The sequence below is a fragment of the Lygodium microphyllum genome, chromosome 3 (assembly GCF_053477565.2).
Source record: "Lygodium microphyllum isolate KBCC chromosome 3, Lygodium_microphyllum_v1.1.10, whole genome shotgun sequence".
Taxonomy (NCBI): domain Eukaryota; kingdom Viridiplantae; phylum Streptophyta; class Polypodiopsida; order Schizaeales; family Lygodiaceae; genus Lygodium; species Lygodium microphyllum.
Window position 1 is genome coordinate 158,279,951 of NC_141137.1, and position 6,419 is coordinate 158,286,369.

General features: G+C 38.7%; 1 non-coding gene across 1 annotated transcript; it reads left to right on the forward strand.

The window, feature by feature from the left end:
- The first annotated feature begins 4,515 nt into the window (after positions 1-4,515).
- On the forward strand, positions 4,516-4,587 carry TRNAG-UCC (transfer RNA glycine (anticodon UCC)). The gene has a single exon. It is a non-coding gene; the product is annotated as a tRNA-Gly (tRNA).
- Positions 4,588-6,419: the final 1,832 nt, after the last annotated feature.

Sequence of the window (6,419 nt, forward strand, 5' to 3'; positions counted from 1 at the left end):
CTTCCATGCAAGTGGGTTTATAAGATGAAAGTCACTTTTGGTTCCTTGTCAAAGTACAAAGCACGGCTGGTTGCAAAGGGATACAAGCAGGAACATGGGATTGACTTTGATGAGATCTTCTCTCATGTAGTCAAGATGGCTACTTTTGAGAATCATATTGGGCTTGGTTGCAATCGCCAAGGATATGGAACTCATCCAAATGGATGTAAAGATTGCATTATTACATGGTAATTTGCATGAGGATATATATATATGTAGCAGCTTGCTTGATGGTTTTGTGGCAAAGGGCAAAGAGAAGATGGTATATAAACTCAATAGGAGTTTGTATGGGCTAAAACAAGCACCTTGAGAATGGTATCACAAGTTTGATACATTCATGCAGTCTTTGGGCTTTCATAGGAGTCAAGTGGGTCATTGTTTATATACCAAGAAGGCAACAGATGGCAGCTTGATTATCTTGGTCTTATATAGGGATGACATGCTAATTGTAGGAGGTAGGGGTATTCATGCCTTGGACTCTCTGAAGCAAAGTCTACATATGGTAGCTTGACATGAAGAATCTTGGTGATGCAAATCATATTCTTAGGATGTAGATACTTAAGGATAGACCAAAGGGGCTTCTCTATATGTCCGAGCAGGAGTATGTATCCAAGGTTTTGCAGCATTTCAATATGGAAGGGGGGGAAGCGATTGGGGTTCCATTGCCTCCATATGTGAAACTTAGTGTAGAGAACATCCCTACATTTGATGATGAGAAGGCTAAAATCCTCCGTATGCTTCAGTTGTTGGTAGTTTGATGTATGCTACGGTTGCTACAAGTCCTGACATTGCCTTTGCAGTGGGAGTGGTTAGTAGGTACATGGCAAATGCTGGCAAGAAGCACTAGGAGGTAGTGAAAGGTATTATGAAATACCTCAAAGGCATAAAGGATTTGTGCATCTACTTTGGTAAGTAGAAGGCATTTGTCATCAGCTTTACGGATGCAGACTATGCTGGACATGCGGAATGCAGGAAGTCCAACTTAGGGTATGTATTTACCTTCATAGAGGGATTAGTCTCCTAGATATCTAGGTTGCAAAAGTGTGTTGCACTGTCTACTAGATAGGCAAAGTATGTGGCTACCACTGAAGCATGCAAAGAGGCCTTATGGATGTCACGTTTGATTGTTGAGCTTGGTATTATCGAGGTTCATGTCCTTCACTATGATAGTCAGAGTGCTATCATGTTAGCATAGAACCTTGTCTTTCATGCAAAGACAAAGCACATACAAATGACGTATCATTTCATCAGGGAGGTACTTGACAGCAAGAGTATTGAGCTGGTCGAGGTACACACTGATGATAACCTTGCAAACCTCCTTACAAAGGGTCTTCCAACAAAGCAGTTTGCCCATTGCTAACAAATGATGGGGATAGGATAGGCATAGTCTCTTCAGATTTGTACATACTTAGACTTAGCTGATTCTTTTTCCTCCACCTTTGGGCACATTGCCTTTAGGGGGGAGGTTGTTGGGAATAAAGGGCAGTAATGTACTTGACCACTAGGCTTGCTTGCCTGGCATTGTACTCTATGTACTATATATCTATCCAAAAAACCAAAAGAGGTACACTATCATACCCACACATTGTGTCATTCTCTCTCTCTCTCTCGGCCAAGGAAGTAAGCTAAGAGCCATTATTTAAGCCAAGAATTTCTAGATAATGTTGTTAAGGGATCAAACCACTTAAGTTTACATTTATGTTTTATCTCCTTGTACTAAACTCAAGTGAGTTAGCTCACTTCATTTGAAAGCTTGTGATGAGTGACTTGCACTAAATGCACTATTACTTGACCTTGGAAAACAACATAGGGCAATGTGCTTAGTTGTTGCCCAATCTAACCTAAGGATTAAGTGATAGAACCTAGCACAAGGAAATGGAGCATCAGAAGCCATCATGCACAAGTACATTTAAGCTCATAGAGACTAATGAGGCCAAGGAACCTAAGGGCCATAGACCTTTGGAAGAATCTAAGAGGACTAATTATTTAGGGACACAAAAAAAGGCAAGAAAAGTCAATTGGTGCAAGCCACCAAACACACAAGGCAGGAAGTTCATCAAGGCTGGCTTTCACCATTTTCTAGTGCATCTATGGTGTCTCTAAGCTCAAAGATGGTTAGCCCCTAATCTAGAATGTCAACAATGGATGAAGGAATGATTTTAGGTCTAAAAATGGCAATCTTAGCCTTGACCCTTGTTTTCTCCTCACTATAGGAGGGGGGAAGCTAAATATGTTGGCATAATAATCATGAAGTAGGGCAAGATTTTGTTATTGAGTGGTTGCTTTGTTTCCTTTTTGTCCATGAGTAGAGAGAGCAATTCTTGACCCTTTTTTTTCTTAATGATATTAAACATTTCTTTGGTTTGCTTATCCATTTTTCTAGCCCACCATGTTTTAGTGAATAGGATGGCTTTTCTAGCTTCTAGTTCTTCTCTTTTCTAAATTCCCATTTTTGGTTTAAGAAGCTCTTCTTGGGTAGCTAGGTTACCTAGTCAATTACAACCTCCAACATTACACACTAAGCATATTTATGTGCTCTCATGGACTTTTTATGAGAGATAGACTATTTCTTAACACTCCTCAATATACCTTGTGTTTGATAAATAGCTTGTTGCCAAGTTGCACAACAAGAGTTGGTAGAGAAGTGAATGCCCAACCCCTAATTGGCTCTAATTATATTGGCATTATTGCATAGTGATAATTGGATGAGGTAGTGGTTACAAAGAGATTTGTCTTTGAAGGCCTTGACGTGTGTGATCATATATGAGGAGAGGATGCTCAAGGATAAATAAGACCTATCCAGCCTAGCCAGTGCAACCCAACCCATTTGTCATAGGTGTAAGAAGGAAGGGCATGGAGCCTTGACGAGTAGTGTGCTAATAGAATGAGGTGTAAGTATGGTGCCCTTTTGCTTATGTGACCAAGTGAAAAAAATTTCATTATCTATTGCGACTAGTCTGTCCTCATCTGTGGCCTTAAACCATGAGCCTTTGGCCTTCCAAAAATTACTTGACCTTTTCTTTGAAATCTATATTGAAGAGACTACACCATATAAAATTTCCCAATCAAGATTACTTGACATTTTCTTTGAAATATATATTGAAGGGTCTTTAGCATATAAAAATTCCCAATCAAGATTATGGAGTATTTTAAAAATTTAAGGGAGCCCTAAATATTGGGGTCACATGAGAAGAAACAATTAGCGTAGATGGAAACAATTGGCAAACTCTCCGTTTGTTTTGTAGAAAATTGCTGACCATTGATTATTTACATCCTTGCATACCTACTTAACCATGTTTGTGATTTCGGAGTAAATCCCAAACCACTATACCTCCACTTCTACATTTGTGGCCTAGTGAAATGCTTTTTAAATTTATGTCTAGATAGTTATCACCAACTTAAACTTCTTGCAAACACATAACACAACACGGGATAGAGAGCTCTAATCCATCTATTTTTTAATGGCATCGATAGGGTCAGATAGCCCCTTAGTGTTGAATGAAAGAATCTTTATCGATTTATTTATCTTCATTTACTTTTAGGAAATTTCTCCTTAGGGGTGAGGCCTTTGTGTATAAGGTTGGAGATGCAGTGCCAATTTTAGAAGTTAGAGTTGTTGTCTCTAGAGGGAGGTGATTTTTGTTTAGGTAGCTATGTGGGAGGGACAAACTCTTCATTTGCTTGTGACATATGTACCTCCTTGGGAGGGATATCAAGGTTATCATCATATTGGTCCCTCTTAGAGTGAGATTTTGAGTCCTTGACAAATTGCAAGTTGTTGATGTGTTGTTTTAGTTATACTATGTCATGAGACATACAACATCGTAAAAGACACTTGCAAATTAGTAACATTGAAGGTTTTCATATCTACTCCTAACCATGTCCTTTTTTTGGTAAACACTACCTTCTACATTAGTACCAATGATGCCATTATCTAACCTAAAGGAGCGAATATTATTAGAGGCAACATTTGCTTGTGTGCAATGGGATGGCACCATTGAGCTGATGCCCATCCTTGGGATATGGCCTTCCTCTAGGGGAACTTGTTGGGATTTGGATTTTTAGCTGGTGAGAGTCTAGCACTACACGGACCCCTCCATTGGGGTGCTAGGTGCCTTCCAATGCTCTATCAGTTGATTGGTACGTGGATTCTTCTAGGGAGGTTCTCCAAATGAGTGGTATATGGAATCTTCCAAGGAGCTTCGCCTATAAGGAAGTAGCCATCCAATGGAAACTTCACCTATTCGACGTCTGAAGTGTTTGGTGGTAGGTTTACGTGTGGCTGCACTCTTAGTCATGTATCGCCATCTTTAGAAACGCTTTACGAACAACCAGCTCGTCACGAGGCGTTCCAAGACGGTTGTCGGTTTCTGATGATTTGTATTCCAACATATTTTGCGTTTGAGGGGAAAAAAAAGCCAAAAAATATATTTAATTTTACCTAGCTTAAATTTATGGTTAGTCTTGTTGTAAGATGCGTTTGTAGTCCAACGGTTAGGATAATTGCCTTCCAAGCAATAGACCCGGGTTCAACTCCCGGCAAACGCACATTATTATTAATTTGTTAGGTTTGTTTTGGCTGCTGAGTCTGTCGCGGTGTTACGAACCCGGCAAGCGCATCTGACGCATATATTGATTATGATCACGGTCGGCGTTCGTAACACCGTCGAAGGATAGATTGCAATCCCCGCCATACGTGTTGAAATTGACCTAACCAAAAGCCTCTTTTATTGGTTGTAACCTATCGCGCACGCTCTAAGGCCCTAGAAGACTTCCCTACCTTCAAAAGGCACAACTCATTAAAAAAATTCGGACTTCCCTTGTGACCATCAAAAGGCATTTTCTCCTAAGCTTGGTGGGGTAGTCACTATTAAGAAAATACCCTTACCATGCTTGTTCAATCCCTTATAGAAAATTGGTGTATAAATATATATCACGTGATTTTAGTAGTCTATAATGTAGAATAAATAGTTATTTGCAAGATCATGTGTACTTTTTCATTTGAGCTTAACCACCCCTTCACTAGAAGATGATGTATAAATGTATATTGTAGGTGTCTATATCTCACACGAGTTAAATAAATCAGGTTAGGAATTTGCATGATAGGATAGATTTATGAAAAGTGATTGCCTAGAGGTAGTCTTATGATATTCTATTTCCCCTCATAACCGAGTTATTGGTAGTCATAAGGCAAATACACAATTTCTCTAGTTTCCTACAATATCATGTTCCCAATACTTGGAATGCATGACAAAGAGAAGAAGTAATCAAGACATTTTTCAATCTTAAGTTGGTTTTACATTTTCAAGAGTCTTTATAGTAACAATTGCTTTCAAGCTAATTCAATTTAGTTTTGTAGATACATGTTTCTTTATGTAGATCTTAGTATCTCATGCAAAACACATAGTTTTTGGCAAATTCAAGCTGTTGAAAATGCTCAAGTTCCTAGGAACTTAAAGTTTATGGGAGTTTAGGTGTGCTTTTAGAAATTTGGATACAACATTCTAACAATTTCCTATGTTCAAGTATACACATGCAACACTTTAGAACTTTTTAAGCATTTAAGTACTATATTGCAATGTTCTAGCAAATTTATGTATGTTAGGTAGAATTAAGACAATAAGATAACTTGTGATGTCTTCTTTATTAGTAGCATAGATCTAGGTTTGAATCTTAGTTTTCTATAATCTAAAGTCCAAGTAAATAGCAAAGAAGAAGAAAGAGAAGTGTTTTATATGTAGGCTTATACAACAGAATACCCATACTTGTGTAAGGCATGCTCAAAAGAAGATGCATTTGGAAAGCATTGTATACAAGACTAGTACAAGAAGTTCCATCAAATTTTCAAACATTATTGAAATTCATCAAAATATATTCGAATGGAGTGGCATGGGTTATCCAACTGAAGGAGGGTGTGTTGTAGTGGTGAGAAAACGTCATGAGATCTGTTGTTTGATGGAAGAGAAGAATCATCACTAGCAAAGAGGGGGGATCCTCCATCTCATCACAAAGTCTTGCATACACAATTTAGTAAGTTGCATTCTTATAATTAAGAGTAGCAGTATGGCTGTCATGGCTTCTCTTGCATCCCTGCACCATCTCTTTTGAAAAGAAGATAGAGAGGTAGACCAGAGAGAGAGAAAATCAAAGGCTTGTCCCTTCTCATTGATACATAGCATCCCTACTACACACAACCTTACAGAAAGGGAAAATAGACAAGCCATGGCTGCAAAAGATATGGGCATCATAAAGATCACTGCATAGTTTTGGAGAGTATCACCTAGTGAAGCTTCAAGTTGGCAAGTTATTATTCTCTGAGAACAAGAAGAGGGTGGCCTGCAGAATTAGGAAAACGGGCCTCTTGCCAATTCTAGCTTCTC